The following is a 17,754-nucleotide window of genomic DNA, read 5'->3' as shown; positions in this document are numbered from 1 at the left end:
GAAACTATGACAACCATGTATTTCATAGTATAAGTAGGAGCGGATTGAGACGCACAAGTAAATAAAATAGAAATCTTATTTCACAATTGCAGAATATGGTAATAAATGCAATAAAGGATGTAAAGGTATTTACAATAAATTATAATGTACAAAGTAATGAAAGACTTCGCTCTTTAATCTGAAAGAAAATTTCAAATTATTAGAAGGCACGGGTTCCAGAGGAACATTAGTCTTTTAAAAGAAAAAACACATCATGCACTAGGCATACGGCACTCATGTGACGACTATGACATTTCACCTGAGAGAAGAACAGTCTATGAAAAACACTAAGTGTCTTTGAATTCACTACGTATCACGCGAAAGTCAACAAAGGCACCCGAGGAGTTAGAGTCCCAAGTAACTCACTGTTCTATGCAGAGTTAGGTGCAGGTTTCATAACACTACCTCCGGCTACCACGAAATGTTTGACTTCATGCACTTGTTTCGCGTAATGCTTGAGGAAAACACGCGAGGATTTCCAGCCTGTGAAACTCTTGAGGCTTTCGAAATCCATACTCTGAAAGAAATTCAGAGACGATGCGACTTTTCTAGGATCATGACCTGCGGGTGTACTGTCAGGATCCGCTCTGCGAATGAAGTAGGTGATCTTCGCTCTTAGTTGTTTCAGTGACATGTCGCTGCCCGATGTTTCTCCTTTGAAGAGTTGGCCACCACCAAAGTCAGAAGTTCTACGAAGATAGACCTTGAGGCTCTCTACTGGACATAGAGAGGCATCTTCTTTCAGGGGGCAGATTCTCCAAGGGCCCCATCTTTTGCTGGGTAGTTCGTTTTTAGCGAGAAACGTTGGATCCGGGAAGAGGGTAAGGTCTCCTGAGTCTGTAAACAGAATGTGACCCTCGTCCCTTGATAATGCCACTATTTCGCTGACTCGGGCTCCTGAGGCAAGAGCAAAAAGAAATATAACCTTTTGAGTCAGATCCTTGAGAGGGCACGAATCGTTGTCCAAATTGGAGGCAAAATGGAGCACCTTGTCCAGGGACCAGGAGATAGGTTTTGGTGGGGGTGCTGGGCGTAGACGAGCGCATGCCTTCGGCAGTTTATTGAAGATGTCGCTGGACAGATCAATCTGGAAGGCGTACATTAGCGGTCTAGTCAAGGCCGATTTGCAAGTAGAAATCGTGTTGGCTGCTAAGCCCTGTCCATGAAGGTGAATGAAGAAGGACATGCAAAAATCGATGGTAATTTCCGTAGGATTTTTTGCCTTGACGAATGAGACCCATTTTCTCCAGGATGATTCGTATTGCCGTCGTGTGGATTCGGTCTTGTATTCCTCGAGGAAGTCTAGACTTTTCTTCGAGATCCCAAACCTTTTCTTCACGGCTAGGGAGAGAAAATCATGAGATGAAGGTCCCTGACTTTCGATGATGAAGCGAAGACAGTCGACTTCTGTACTTGCTGGGAGAGAACTGGGCCCGGGAGAGGGATCAGCGTGGGTTGTAGCTCCAGGACTAGGGGGTACCAGTTGCTCCGGGGCCACTTGGGAGCCACTAGGGCCGCTGTTCCTTTGAAGGTTCTCAGTTTGGAGAGGACTTTTAGCAGAAGGTTGGTGGGAGGGAACAGGTAGATCCTGGACCATCTGTTCCAATCCAGTGACATGGCGTCCACTGTTTCTGCCTTGGGGTCCTCGTACGGGGCCACATATCGAGGAAGTTGATTGTTGTCGCTCGTTGCGAAGAGATCGATCTGGAGTTCTGGGACTTGGTGAGAGATGAAGGAGAAGGATCTTGCGTCTAGAGACCATTCCGACTCTATCGGGCTTGTTCGAGATAGAGCGTCCGCCGTCACGTTGCGGAATCCTTGTAGGTGAACTGCAGACAGGTGCCATTTCTTCTTCTCTGCCAGACGGAAGATTGTTAGAAGCACCTGATTTATCTGGGGCGATCTTGAGCCTTGGCGATTGAGACATCGAACTATCACCGAGTTGTCCAGGGTCAGACAAATATGGATCGAGGGAGGCGGGGAGAGTTTCTTCAGAGTTAGAAGGACCGCCATGGCCTCCAAGATGTTGATGTGAAACGTCTTGAATAGGGGAGACCATGTTCCTTGAGCCTGTTTTTGGTGGGAGTGACCTCCCCAACCCTCCAGCGAAGCGTCCGTGTGGATGTTGAGTGATGGAGGTGGGTGTTGAAGAGGGATGGACCTTTTCAGGGCCTTTGCTTCCGACCACGGCTTTAGGAGTAACCGAAGTCTGTTTGGGAGCCGTCTCTTGAGGTCTCTTCGAGCGATGGATGCGGAACGTCTCCAGATTCCCGCGGCATCCTTTAGCTGTGCACGTAGCACTGGGTTTGCCACTGAGGCGAACTGTAGAGAGCCTAGAACTCGTTCCTGCTGACGTCTTGAGATCCGTTTGGATTTCAGCAGTCGCTTGACAGACCCTGCTATTCCCTTCCTTTTCTTCTGGGGGATGGAAAGGCGGTGTGACTAAGGTTCCACTAGATTCCTAACCATTGGAACTTCTGAGCTTGAGAGAGGCGAGATTTCTTCGCGTTTATCTTGAATCCCAGGTGTTCTAGGAACTGGGTAACTTTGTTGCAGGATCTTAAACAATCCTCGGGCGATGGAGCCCAGACCAGCCAGTCGTCGAGGTAGGCCATCACCTGGACGCCTCGGAGGCGAAGCTGTTGAACGATGGCCACGTTGAGGCCGAAGGGCATGGCCCTGAAGGCGTAGCTTTTCCTTTGGAGTCGAAATCCTAGGTAGGAGGAAGCGTGGTGGTTCATTGGAACGTGCCAGTAGGCATCCGCCAGGTCTATGGAAACCATGTAGGAACCTTGAGGCAGAAGGGTCCTTATCTGTTGGAGAGTCAGCATCTTGAACTTGTTGTTCGCTATGAACTTGTTGAGGGGGGATAAGTCTAGAATGACTCTGAGTTTGTCGGAGTCCTTCTTGGGGACGCAAAACAGTCTCCCTTGGAACCTGGTTGACTTTACCCTCCTTATCACCTTCTTGTTCAAGAGATCTAGGACATATTCTTCCAGAAGGGGGGTTGATTGTTGGAAGAATTGCTGGAAGGTTGGGGGTGGTTGAGTCCAAATCCAGCCTAGACCCTTATTGACGATGCTGTGTGCCCAGGGATCGAAGGTCCAACGATCCTGGAATTGGCGGAGTCTTCCTCCCACCGGAAGCACTTCATTGCTTCTGGTGTCCCGAGGGTTTACTGCCTCGGCCGCTAGCTCCCCTTCCTCCTCTGCCTCTGGAGGGACGGCAAGATGCGTCTCTGCCTGCACCTCTGTTTGAGCCTCTACCTTTGGGACGAAAGGTAGTTGACTGTTGCTCGAAAGCAGGGGTGAAAACCGGCGACTGTGACAAGACCGGTTGGGTGACCCAGCTGAAAGGTCTGTTGTGGCTGAGCTGCCACTTGGGGAGTAGCGGATCCCGGAAACTGCCGTCTCTGTTGACGTTGCTGGGGTTTCGGCTTGGAGGATTTCCTCTTAGGCTGAGGGCCGTCGTCCTGAGAGGATTTCCTTTTCTTCGACATGCCCCACTTGTGGAGAAGGTTCCTGTTCTCCGTGGCGGCCTTGTCGGTGATCTCTTTCACAAGGGAGGAGGGAAAGAGGTGCTTACCCCAGATGTTGGAGAAAATCAGCCTCCGGGGTTCGTGTCTCACTGTGGCACTGGAGAACACGAATTCACGACAGGCTCTACGAGCCTTCGTGAAGCTGTACAGGTCTTTTACTTCGGTCGCCAAATGTGTTTTGGCGAGCACCATGTAGTAGTCAGGGACTCTAGTGTCACCGGCCATGACGTCGAGCTGTACCTGGAGGGACATGGATGCGGCGAGCCTTTCCTTCGTGTCATGTTCCCGACGAAGGAGATGGTCATTAAGTTTCGGGAGGTCTTCGTTAAACTGACGGCCAGCTACGTCAGGTTCTAGTTTCCCTACCACGAATGTATGCTGGACATCTTTCCAGTGTCGAACATCGGGGGGAGTAATCAGGGAGAAGGGTCTGCACTCCTCCAGTGCAGGGCAAGGTTTTCCTTCTTCCACTGCCTTATGTACCGCAGCGAAGGCCTTTTCCAAGAAGGGGAGGGTCGCATTGTCTGGTGCGACGTAGGTAGGGTGCTTCTTGCTAAGCGCCGTTAGTTTTGAGCAGGTAAAACCCCTACTTTTTACTGTATTGGCCAGCATAGCCTGGGCCTTCGGGAGATCGAACACAATCACCTCCTTCGGTTCGGTCTCCTCTTTAGAGGCAGGTTCGGATCGAAGTCGGACGTAACAGTCCGGATAAGCCTCAAAATTCGGGAAGAATTCCACTTCTTCCAGGACAATCAAGCCGATCTTCTCACTGATGAAGATCCTGCCTGTTGTAATTGGCATGTGCTCGGCATACCTCCAGGGGTTGGCGTCCGAGCATGCCGGGAGGTCCTTAACCGAAATCCTTTTCGGCTGCTTTGAACTTCCCATGGTCCTGATGTATTCGTGTGTCTCACGGAGTTTCTTGTCCATGAGAGCTTCGAGCATTCGGAACATCTCCTGGGCGCTGGATGGGATGGGATCCGGGGTAGCGGAGGTAGACGGGAGTGATACGTCCGTCAGTGTAGGAGTCGGTGTGGGGGTGGAAGGTGGAGCGACCTCCTGCTCCGACTCAGTGTATTCCACCTGGTCTTCCTCATAGTCCAATTCTTCGGCCATGAGGTTCCTCTCCGTGTTCTCCGACACTTCCGACATACGTTCCGCGTTGTCGGTATCCAGACGGCACTCGTGCATGGACTGGGCCATGACTACATCAGGTTCCACCATTATCTGGACGGTGGGGATCTGATCCTTGGGGACCACAGAATCTGGGGATGCCTTCGGGAAAAGCAAGGCCCTCAAGTCTTCGGTGGCAAGGTATGGTCCGGTGCCGTTCTTTTGGAAGCCACGCACCCACTTACGTAGCTTCTCTCGAGAAGCGTCCCTAACCTCCGCTGAGGGAGGATTATTGAACGCCTTGACCAGGCGGTCCTTGCAGACTGTACAGTTCTGCGGGTCCCAAAACTTCAGATCGCCTTTCTTGTTGGCGCAAGGGGCGTGGGTCCTACACGCCGTGTGCCCATAGAAGTGCGGGCGCTTCACTCCACAGAAGCCGTGGTCGCATTTCACGTACTCCTCCTGTAAGAGAAAGAGAACATGAGTATGGGGAAGTCATATTAATGACTTATATTCTAAAGTTAAATATTAAAAGGTTAATTTTTAACTTAATCTTAGGTGATATAAACATTGTGATGTTTGAGAGTGGAGCGGGAAATGAAGTAGATAGACACATACTCCGTGTAACCCGCCCGGCTGGTTACCGTAACCTTATCCATAGGCAATTTGTTTGTGACCGAGGACACAGGGTAGAATTCTCCATAGATTGCCAGGGAGGCAAAGGAATTCTAGAAGGAATTGCTAAGGATATAAAACTGGGACTGAGACCACTCAGACCACTGAATTGGGGATGTAGAAAACCCCATAGGGTAACGGTTTCCAGCAACCAGCCGTGCTAAGATACACACAGCATGCTGGAAAATTGTGATATGCAAGAAGACAGCACGGCTACTAATAGAACGGTAAGACAATACCTATCTATTTATGTAGTCAAACCATCTGGTTGCAAGGTAGGGCTATCAGCATGTGTTGATAGCTAGTTGAAGGGGTGCAAGTCTCTTGGCGCCTCCGGAATGCGCCGGCAGACCGGCAGCACGCCGGAGGCCGCTCCAGCAGTTTCTGGCATTAGGGAAGACAAATAGAGAAGTCAAGAGTAATGCTAGGATGGCGGCCGCCGGTACAACGGCGGCACGCCGGCGGGAGGCAGCGGCTCCGGCAGCCGAAGGTTGCCGGCTTGGTGACAGGGACAAGGGTGAGCTATAGCAGAACCGGACTGCCGGCAATGGATGCCGGCACGCCGGGGGCCGGTCCGATGGACGGACAACCGAAGGTAGGAGGTATGAGGGTAGGCCATCGGCTGTACGCCGACGGGAGGCAGCAGCCCTCCGGCACATGGAGGGCTGTCGGCCACGGGGGGCAAGGAAGGTGTCACCAAGGGGGGAGGTCGGTATCGCCGACAGTAGAGGCGGCAAGGGACCGGCACCAGGACAGTGAAAGACACAGAAGGAGGGATGTAGGAGCACGGACACGAACCCCAAGGCATCCCACCTGAATGGGTGTACCCATGATAGGGGCTAGCCCTATCACCCAGTGGCAGGGAGCCGCAGGCGGCCGGGAGCCAGAGTAGCCAAAGGGAGGGAACACCCAAGAGGGCGAGAACCCCTACGGACAAAACGCATCTAGTGGCTAACCCCATAGGACACTATGAAGGGTATATGTACCAGAGTGGACTGCACACAGGGACTCAAGGTAGCCCTATCACTCCACCCTAAGGAGGAGTTGTAGGACAGGGGACAGATGGGTATAGGCTAACCTAAGTATAGGCTAGGCCATACAAGAGATAGGTGGGGAGGGGAGAAGGAGGGTCTTCCATAGGGGAGGTTCTGTACCAAAACGGCCACCAAGGAAGGGAGGACGCTCCCTAGCCTAAGGTAGGCAGCCTGGCTGAGAACGGTGCATGGGTACCGTTTCAAGCAAGGCACAGAACTAGCTCCCCCCAAGCCTAACCTAGAGCAGGGATATTACACCCTGAACCAGGAAGGTTGGAAGATGTATCGCAATTGCAGGGAAGGTCAGGAACCTAGCCTTAGCAATAGAGGAAGGGCAGGCCGTTCCTCATTCTCGGACGCAACCCTAAGGGGGGATCATTCCCTTAGGGAGGACAGAGAAGCGATAGGTACTCTGATATGAGCTTGATCCCCTTACGTGGTAGGGGGAGCAAGGCTACACAGAGGGAATGCCCTAAGGCAGGGGGTGAAGGGAGCATATAGGGGTCCTACATTTAGGTTAGGTTAGAAAGGCACACCATCAAACCTATCCCCTATATGGTCCCTGAAGGCGAAAACACTTGCATCACAGTAAACAGTATCATAAAATAATGCCACTATCTTCATAACTTAACCTAGGATCACTGTAATATATCATGCATGAACACTGATGATAGGCACTCTGGCCTAGGGGCTAGGCTAGCGATCTGGTATGGGGTCAGGCGATGACCAATAAAAGAGCGTCAAAACACGATATATAAAGTTCCTAGCTATGAAGACTAAATAACTAATAGTATCGATTAGTTAATAAGGCCGGAAAAGCTGTTGAGGCTAGCTAAATAAGGCATGCAAGACAACAGCGACGCCATAAAATGGCGTGTCCGGTAGCAGCACAGCTCTGCCAAAAAACATAAAATATCTCGAAAAGTAAAAGTTACTTTACGGTCAGAGCTTATTTAAACAATACTGGAACCTGGTACTCAACTTTCCAGAAGAAGGCGAGGCCGAGGGTAGAGACATGGCTAAGATGCAAGTCGATAAAGTAAGCACAGGGAAAATCCGTCTTAGTAAGGCAAGCTACTATGCGAAGGATGAGGACGGACGTGACGTCATTTAGCAATGGCGCCCGTTTGTTTACATCTCGAGTACCAAAAGTAGCCATGGACGAGATTAGCTGTGGAACGGCTCCCCAGCTATTCTCCGCCCCTACACATCGAAGTGTTAACTCTATGTGGGGTGCAGATAGCTATGTGGCGCGTTAATACATGCGTCCCCTGTTGATATACGATGTCTTAAAGGGAAACCTTTAGGATACTCGCTCCAGAAGTTAGAATTCTGTGATAACCTGTGGTTAAATTCTCTGGGAATATCTAGTAGTTATTTACCCAAGGAAGCTACCAAAAAGGAACCTTCCATCAGGACGCCATGGCTTGAGCCCAAAAAAGACATTAGTAAGTTCGGCCAAAAATACTCCACACAGCAAGAATGTGTGCAGCCATTGACGGCTGAAATCTAAGTGAGTTAGCAGAGAGGAGTGGGTGGGGGTTGGAGTTGTCTTCCTGCTATCGACAGGTAACTACCTGCCGGTTGTTTACAGGTCGTTATAATTTTAACTGTTGTGTTCCAGCTTTACTCATATCTATTCTCCTAAGTAAATTATGATGGTTTGTATTTGTGTAGGAACTACTTTTGTTTACATTTACCTTATTTATCGTAACTCTGTACTCTAGTAAGGGTTTCAACTGCTCTACTCACCAATAAGGGGATAAAGGGGCTATAGTCTCTTGTAACAGGACTGAAGGTAGTGAGAACCTGAAAATAAAAAAGAAAGCTAATATATGAGAATGAACCTGGTTGCATGGATTGAAAAACTAAAAGTACTAAATTAGAATTAATTTTACATAGAGCAAAATGCACACAACATAGTCTGACCCAATATATTTTCTACTATTGTCTAAGTGGATCATTTACATGATGAAGTTCATTGGTCCTAACCTCATATAGAGTTAAAAAAATAGTAGAGAAGTTCATTTAAATATTTAGTCAAAATGGTATTTGATGTCTAAATCCAGCAATACATTTACTTCAACATCTTCGCTTGGTCTACGCCTAAGAAATCATCACATGGGTTAACAAATACCAGATGGTTCATGAGAGTATACAGTATTCCGTTTTAAATACAGCACTGTATATGACGTTACCTACTCAGAGAAGTCTACATATCAAAGGTCTTTGTACAGTATGTCATATAACATATACATATGGACTCAAAGCACAGTACCATAATAATTGTACTCAACATTATTAGATGCAACATATTCAAGGAGGCTGTTTACATAAGGGAGCAAAATTCTAACCAGTGCTGTTTAATAAACGGGTTTTAACATAGGAAAAATTTATTTTTGTGTACGATAGCCATGTCATCCTGATGGAAGTTCCTCAAATGAAGCTTTCTACTTGGGATATTTCTGCCAGTGATATACCAGAGAATTTAAAGTAAGAGGTATCACAGAGTTTTATCCCCTGGAGCGAATATTCCAAGAGATATCGTGTATACAAGAGGGAAGTGTTTAAAACAAGCCACTGCTATCCTTCCCTGAATAGAGTTAACCTTGTCTAGAAGGATAAGGGATAGAATTGCATACGTGGGCGAGAGAGGCATTACAACTTCCGATCCCAATGTGCTACTACAAACACATTTCCTTGTTTAAGATTCCAGGAGCAGCCATTGCATGACGCAAGGCCTCACACTGAGAATTGCGAAGGGATGAAAAGTAACGGGTGGGGGTCCATCAGGACGAAATTGATCCCTGAAAAGATAGACTTCCCCCTACAGGGAGCTCCTCATTGTTGTTGTGAAGGACCTACTTCATTATTTAAACGCATTGCCTTTACTCCCTCAGCTCCTAGCTTGACCGCCCTTTCCAGACCTTCCTCTACCGCTAGCACTTTTCTTTTGTAGTGGCTAGGGTTGGAGACTGTGACACATACTGCTGGGGAACAGTCAGAGGGACCATGGTAACCAAGGTTGTCGCGACTGGAAATTTTCTTGCCTTTAACCCTGGATAGGTACGCTCCTCGGACACCCCTTTAAGGGTATACTCGGACGCGAACGACCCCGACGCCAAAAAAAATTCTTGAAAAATCAGTTTTTGCAGTAACCTCCTTTTTTCTTTTGCCAAAAAAAACTTCAATGAAAACTTAAAACAACTGTAAAGATAAATACTACTCATCTGCAGAAAAACTATTTATTATAAATATTTTAAAAAATTAAGTAGAAAAAAAAAGACCTGACATAAAAATTCATAAAAAAAAAGTTTATACATATATACACAAATCCTTTTAGGAATTGATTCTTGAAAGTTTAGGACACATCTTGATGTACTTTGGATGAAGTCAGACCCATGGAGGTGAAGATCTGAAATGAGAAAAAAAGGGTAACTTTTTTTTGGCCAAAAAAATTTGTCCAAATTTCATGAATTTTTTTGGGTACCCAAATGAAAAAGGAAGTGGCTAATTTTTTTAGGGAATAAACATATGTTATCCTAAAATAGAAATATGTAAAAAAATCTTCATTATTTTGTAAATTACATTTATATCAGGGGCCATATCTAGAGGTAATTTTTTGAGTACTTAGAAATTTCGTAAAAAAATACATATATTTAATATATATGATATTTATGCAGGTAAAAATATACCAAAATATCACAAATTCTATAGGGAACAAGAATATATATAGATAGGGCAGCTTACGCTTCGGATATGTCCACAAAATGGCCGCCAACCACACTGACTCAGACTCCCTAATCTGCCACTTGAAATGTAGGAAGGGTATGTCAATTTCAAGGTGTTATTTACTAATCTAATTATTATTGGATATGCATAAAAATTGTATGGTGGGTTGCTGGATAATTGTCGATTATTTTACGGTTATAAAATTAAAATTCTGACCCAAAAAAAATTTTTTGAAGGGAAATAAAATCGAAAAAAAAAATGTAAAACAATATAATATTTTAGCTAAAAAAATTTGATGATATTCAATCAAAAAAGAAGTAAACAAAATTTTCCGACAAATAAACATCTAGAGGAATCATTACTCTGTGATAGTTCCTTAGTACGTAGTAATTTTGAAAGAATTGGGAAAAAACGAAAAAATGGCAATCACCGGAAAATCGAACACATACCTATATATACGCCATATCTGGCTAAAAAAAAGATAGGCATGGGTAGCCAGATCATCTAGAAACACTTTCCAACACTATAAAAATATAAGTTTTGCGACACTACTTGCCAATTCCTTACGGTAACATGACTAAGCAAAAAAATGCAAAACAAATAAAAAGGGGCACTCGCGGAAAAATGGCTAACATTCTAATATACGGCATTTCAGAAAAAAAAATTCAGCCACGTAATAGGCAAACCATCAAGGCACATTTTCCGACAAATAAACATCTAAATGAATCATTACTCTGTGATAGTTCCTTAGTAAGTAGTAATTTTAAAAGAAATGGGAAAAAACGAAAAAATGGCAATCACAGGAAAATCGAACACATACCTATATATACGCCATATCTGGCTAAAAAAAAAAGATAGGCATGGGTAGCCAGATCATCTAGAAACACTTTCCAACACTATAAAATTATAAGTTTTGCGACACTACTTGCCAATTCCTTACGGTAACATGACTAAGCAAAAAATACAAAACAAATAAAAAGGGGCACTCGTGGAAAAATGGCCATTCTAATATACGGCATTTCAGAAAATAAAAAATTTCCGCCACGTGCTAGGCAAACCATCAAGGCACATTTTCCGACAAATAAACATATAAATGAATCATTACTCTGTGATAGTTCCTTAGTACGTAGTAATTTTGAAAGAAATGGGAAAAAACGAAAAAATGGCAATCACAGGATAATCGAACACATACTTATATATACGCCATATCTGGCTAAAAAAAATATAGGCATGGGTAGCCAGATCATCTAGAAACACTTTCCAACACTATAAAAATATAAGTTTTGCGACACTACTTGCCAATTCCTTACGGTAACATGACTAAGCAAAAAAATGCAAAACAAATAAAAAGGGGCACTCGCGGAAAAACGCCCAACATTCTAATATACGGCATCTCAGATAAAAAAAAAGACATGCATGTGTTAGCCCAACCATCAAGGCACACTTTCTAACACATAAACATGAAAAAAAAATCAATAATATACGGCAATTCCTTACTACGTAGTAAATTTTTACAAATATTGAAAAAAAACAGAAATTGGCAACCGCAGTTAAATACCCAATATACCAATAACTACGTCGTATCTGACAAAAACAAAATCACGCATGGGTAGCCAGATCATCTAGACACACTTTCCAACACTAAAAAAGCAAAAGTTTTACGACACTATTTGGCAATATCTTACGGAAAAATGACTTGGCAAAAAAATGCAAAAAAATGAAAAAGGGGCACTCGCGGTAAAATGCCCGACATTCTAATATACGGCATCTCAGATAAAAAAAAAGACATGCACGTGTTAGCCCAACCATCAAGGCACACTTTCTAACACATAAACATGAAAAAAAATGAATAATATACGGCAATTCCTTACTACGTAGTAATTTTTACAAATATTGAAAAAAAAACAGAAATTGGTAACCGCAGTTAAATACCCAATATACCAATAACTACGTCGTATCTGACAAAAACAAAGTCACGCATGGGTAGCCAGATCATCTAGACACACTTTCCAACACTAAACAAGCAAAAGTTTTACGACACTATTTGGCAATATCTTACGGAAAAATGACTTGGCAAAAAAATGAAAAAGGGGCACTCGCGGTAAAATGGTCCTCGTGGTGATGAACGACATTTTAACTAAAAAGAAAATCATGCACATGGTAGCCAAACAATCCACCAAGACTTTCCACAACTGATAACCTATACAAGTTGCACCATTCTACGACAATTTCATAATACGTAATAACTTTGATAATTATGCAAACTACCTTAGAAGGGTAAACTCGGTCGCGCTCGACCCCGACGTGTCTCAGAAATCGGGGAAGGAGTACAGCTACAGCAATGCACATCTGGACACTACTAGAGCGTGTAGGGGAGACACCTCCTGCAGGTCGATCACCCACAAATTCAGTCACGGGGGTGAGTCACGTGAAAAAAACCTGTTTTTTTTTGACGCTCGGGGTCGCAAACGACCCATCGTACCTATCCAGGGTTAAAGGGTTTCCTAAGCTTTTTACCCTTGGATTGAGGTCCTTCATTGGGGGTGAATTTCCTCTTAGAGGATATACCACACAATAGCATAAGGCTTTTTCTCCTGAGCCATTTTTTTCATTACTTCCATGACCAATTTCTGAGGAAAGATATCTTTCCCCCACATGTTTTAGTCTAAACTTTCTAGGCTCATGCCTAATAGTTGCTGCGGCTAGGATGTGTTCTCTGCATGCTCTTCGGAATAAAAAGAAACCATATAGATCTCTGTGGAAAGTAGCCAGATGAGTCTTTGCTAGGACTGTGAAGAGGTCTGAATTGGAATACAGTAGTTCCCAATCAACAATTCCAGATAGGACTGGTGGGACAAAAAAGCAGACAGCCTCTCTTTGGCTTCCAATTCTGTCCTCAAAAGGAATTTGAGAATTATAGGCAACCTTTCATTGGATTGTTTGCCTCCTATGTCCCTATCCAGTTTTCCAACCGTAACGGTGTGTTGGACATCTTCCCAAGCGTCCGAGTCATAAGGAAGGGCTAAGAAGACAGGTGTGTACAGTACTCCTCTAGCACTGGCAATGGACTACCTTCCATTGGTGCCTGCTTCACAGTCTCTAAATTTTTTGAGGCTTAGGAAAACACAGTATCATTGGGAGCAACAAAGGTAGACTACTTTCTGCCGAAGGCAGAAAGTTAAGTACTGTATTATTGAATTTGGCCATCTTAAGTTCCTTAACCAACAAAGACTGAGCCTTATGGTGGTCCAGAATGATAGTCTCCTTAGGGATCGTATCACCTCTAATGGACGCTTCCGAGAGTAGTCTTACATAGCAATAAGGATAATTACCAATAGACGGGTAGAATTCTAAATCGGAGACAGGCTTAGAACCCATACCTTCTCCAATGTGGAGGTAACCTTCACTCAGAGCCATATGCTCAGCATAACGACAACGATTCTTAGCCGAGCAATCTGGTAGGCTTGACACTGGTGGAGCCTTGGACATTGGTGCCTGTTGAAAATCTCCTATCTTCGCTTCTAAGGACGCTTGAGCTCCTTTATGTTCGGCATGTACATTTTCCAGGAATGGCTTCATGGATGCCATAGACTCCAAGTGACCAGGTAGCAAAGTTGTACTTAGCGTAGGAACAGGAGTAGAAATGGAGGCAGGGGCAGCAGATACAGGGATGGGGGATTGAGTCGAAGAAGTACTAGGCACTGTACTCACCTGATGGACATCTAGGGACTCATCAGAGGCTTCTGTAGTCAGCAGGATCCTCTACCTCTCTGATGACACAGAAAAGGTGGTTGGCATGTTGCCGGCCTCTAGAGAAGGAAGGTAATTGGTGATAACTCTTCTGAAAGCCTCTCACCCAATGTCGAATGGTCTCATGACTCCACGCTTTCTTATCCTGGGAGACGTTGGTGGCGTGGAAGCCAGTGTCCATTAGGTCTTTGCAGATGTTGCAGTTTGAAGGCTCCCAAACTGCAAATGACCCTTTGGAAACATGACAATCTCCATGTTTCTGGCAAGTCTTGAGACCAAAGGGCAACTTGACCCTCCTGGTACAGGCTACCGTTGAACACTCCTGGTCTTCAGCAACCTGTAAAGATTGAAAATTTCAATTAGTACAAATCACCAAAAAATTTTTTAATGTTAAAAATAACATGTAAATGAATATTCAATAAGAAACTTTTTGTAAAAATATTTCTAGATTAAAAATTTTCTACGTCACACATTATGGCTACTGCTACACTACAGTGGAGACTCATGCCGAAAAGCTCATAAATCTTTAGAGATTCATGAAATAATTATATAGGACAGTGTTGTAGAAAATGAAGGAAGTGTCACATCGGTGGAACACCATTTCCCCCAAAAGTTGGTCTATTAGACAACCCAAGGTGGCAAATTACATACTGTCCTACCTAAGCCGATAGCAGCCGGGTTTAAGGTGGCAGCTATTCCTAGCAACCATGGCATCATGAACTAACCTTTCAACATCCCCAAGAATGTCAACACAGCGCAGAAGAGGCCTTGTCCAGTTGACAAGGATAAAGGGGACGATCCTATATGGAAATAGTCCAAGATCAGGAGGAAGGCACAGGAATGAAAGGCAGTAGATAAGTAAACCTGTCAAGACCCGGTCATCATCATTAAATCCTGAAGAAAATGAGAGTTATAAAAGACAGCCAGGATGCCAAGAATTGAAAATTCAAGGGATATCCTGACAAAGTGGGATCCAATCGACCAACTTCAGAGGATAATGTTCTTCAGATATAGAAGAGGAAAAGGTGTAGATGACCAGCCTAAGGCTGCAATTAAGGAGGCAGAGGGAAAAAGGGGAGTTCCCCCCATAGCCCAGTCACATCCAATGACAGAACAACAAGACGACAAGACTGGAAGCAGGGACAGAAGGCAATACCTCTGCCAGGATATGCTGACCAGGCAAAGGAGTCAGGACTCCACAGCAAGAGGAACATAGCCCAGGATGAGAAGCTGCAGTCACAGACTAGGCAACTACTAAGGCGGCAGTGGAAAACCCCAAGGCATACTAGCTCTTCACCTGGATAGGTAGTAGGTTGGCCAGGACACCAGCCACCCGTTGAGTTACTACCGCTAGAGAGTTAAGGGGTCCTTTGATTGGCCAGACAGTACTACCTTGGATCCTTCTCTCTGGTTACGGTTCACTTTCCCTTTGCCTACACATACACCAAATAGTCTGGCCTATTCTTTACATATTCTCCTCTGTCCTTATACACCTGACAACACTGAGATTACCAAACAATTCTTCTTCTCTCAAGGGGTTGACTACTGCACTGTAATTGTTCAGTGGCCACTTTCTTCTTGATAACGGTAGACGAGACTCTTTAGCTATGTATGTTAAGCAGCTCTTCTATGAGAAGGACAGTCTGAAATCAACCCATTGTTCTCTAGTCTTGGGTAGTGACATAACTTCTATACCATGGTCTTCCACTTTCTTGGGCTAGAGTTCTGGTCTATTCGCTTTTTGAAGAAAAAAAAACTCATTTGAAAAATAGTTACCTTTGGAAGAGAATTCTATGCATCAATAAAATAGTTCACATAAAAAATGAAAAAAGTTATAATTTCCAATGTAAAAGTTTTAGAGTACAGAATTTGCTTTCAAATGGTTTTTAATGGCATAATTCAATTAAAATAAAAAAATTAGAAGGCACGACTTTTCAAAATGCTTTTCTCTCCCATTTTCAAGAACTTTACTTAGAATCAGGAAATCAAAATCCAGATACGTATAATCCCTCCTTTTGATTGTTTTTTCTTCAAATTCATTAAAGAACACACTTCAGCGGTCATCAATTAAAAAATCGTTAGTTGAGGTATGACTACCAAACGAGAAAGACCTCAATATACCCAAGATTAACAAAGAAAAAGGATGACAAATTCGTAGAAAATTTGTATTTTTCCTAACTATACAAACCTTGGCTATTTAAAGTGGGTAATTACTTTCGGCGTGGCAGAAAGGACGAGCCATTAAAATTTTAATGAGGGTTTACTACCCCACCGCTAGTTAGCGGGGGGTATGGAGGGTAGTTAGCTACCCTCCCCCCTCACACACCTGTGTTGTAAGCTCACTTTGCTTAGAGGTAGGACTTCATGGGGGACAGGGCTGGCGGGCAAGTTTGATTAAATAGCTAAGGTTTGTATAGTTAGGAAAAATACAAATTATCTACGGATTTGTCATTTGTTCCGTAACTGGAATACAAACCACGCTATTTAAAGTGGGTGACTTAACCCTTAGGAAGGGTGGAATAAGTCCCAGCCATACTGGCTTCTGGCTTTGCCCAGGGACTCATTATCAGTGTGTGTCAGCACTCAACAATAAAGAGTCCCTGCATCTCGCTCGCACCTTGCTATGGAAGGGCTGTGGCCTACGTAAGCTGTGTGTGAAGGAAAAAAGTGTGACTCGTCCTACGAAGTTGACCTGAAGTTCTTTAGATGGAAACTTTAGGCTAGGACTCTCCCAATACCACCTCGTCAGGGTATGGGGACGCGACAGTATTAACTTAATACTAGGAACACAAGGGAACATGGTTTACCTGCAGTGGCTTGAGGTCAGCTGTGCAGAGAACCCAGGATGCTGCTTTCCCCAAGAGAGGGGAGGATGAAGAAAAGAATAAGGGCCAGGCATACCTTTTCATTCATGCAGACTAAAACCGGGTAACAATGCCCTCAACCCTCTGCTACTTGTACATTAAGGAGCTTGAGGTTTAAACCAGCTGTTGTGCAGCCACCACAGGGCCAATAGAGAACGTATCGAGCCTCCTGGGTAGTGGGCTGTGAAGGTCGTTTGACACTTCCACACCCCTGCTTGTAGAACCTGCGTCACTGAGAAGTTTTTCTTGAAGGCCAGGGACGTAGCTACTCCCCTGACATCATGAGCTCTAGGACGATGTGATGGAAGAGGGTCAGGATTCAGGGACAGATGGATTGCCTTTCGAATCCATGCTGAGATGGTGTTCTTGGTAACCCTCCTCTTCGATCTCCCAGTGCTGACAAACAAAGCCCGCAGTTGGGGACGAACTGTAGCTGTTCTCTTCAGGTATAGCCTCAGACTCCTTACTGGGCACAGTAGGAGATGGTCTGAGTCATCTGTTACAGAACGAAGACTCGAAATCTGGAAGGAGTCGAAGCGAGGGTCCGGCACTCCCGGATTCTGAGTCTTGGCAATAAACTCAGGGACGAAGCTGAACGTTACCTCCCCCCATCCCCTTGAATGGGCGATGTCATACGAGAGACCATGAAGTTCGCTAACTCGCTTGGCTGACGCCAAAGCTAGTAGGAACACCGTCTTCCAAGTCAGGTGGCGATCAGAAGCCTGGCGTAATGGTTCGTAGGGAGGTCTCCTAAGAGACCTGAGAACTTGAACCACGTTCCATGGAGGAGGTCTCACTTCCGAATGGGGGCAGGTAAGTTCATAACTACGTATGAGTAGGGAAAGTTCTAGCGAAGAAGAAATGTCCACTCCTTTGAGCCTGAAGGCTAGACTTAAGGCTGAGCGATAGCCTTTCACTGCCGAGACTGAAAGGCGCATTTCTTCTCGCAAATACACGAAGAACTCCGCTATTGCTGGAATAGTGGCATCGAGTGGAGAGATACCCCTTC

The 17,754-nt window shown here is 44.9% G+C and overlaps 1 long non-coding RNA gene across 3 annotated transcripts in view; it reads right to left on the bottom strand.

The window, feature by feature from the left end:
• Nucleotides 1-17,754, bottom strand: part of LOC137625887 (uncharacterized) — a 199,960-nt gene that overhangs the window by 141,599 nt on the left and 40,607 nt on the right. For 2 of the 3 annotated variants that reach the window (XR_011040934.1, XR_011040936.1), the window contains exon 2: nt 8,152-8,208. This is a non-coding gene — a long non-coding RNA (uncharacterized lncRNA). Of the gene's footprint in view, nt 1-8,151; nt 8,209-13,842; nt 13,968-17,754 lie in introns of those variants that run through there. The other variant, XR_011040937.1, reaches the window with a different exon arrangement.

Source organism: Palaemon carinicauda, chromosome 33, assembly GCF_036898095.1.
Source record: "Palaemon carinicauda isolate YSFRI2023 chromosome 33, ASM3689809v2, whole genome shotgun sequence".
In the NCBI taxonomy this organism is placed as follows: Eukaryota; Metazoa; Arthropoda; class Malacostraca; order Decapoda; family Palaemonidae; genus Palaemon; species Palaemon carinicauda.
Note: the sequence above shows the minus strand (reverse complement) of the source record. Positions and strands in the feature narration are given on the sequence as shown.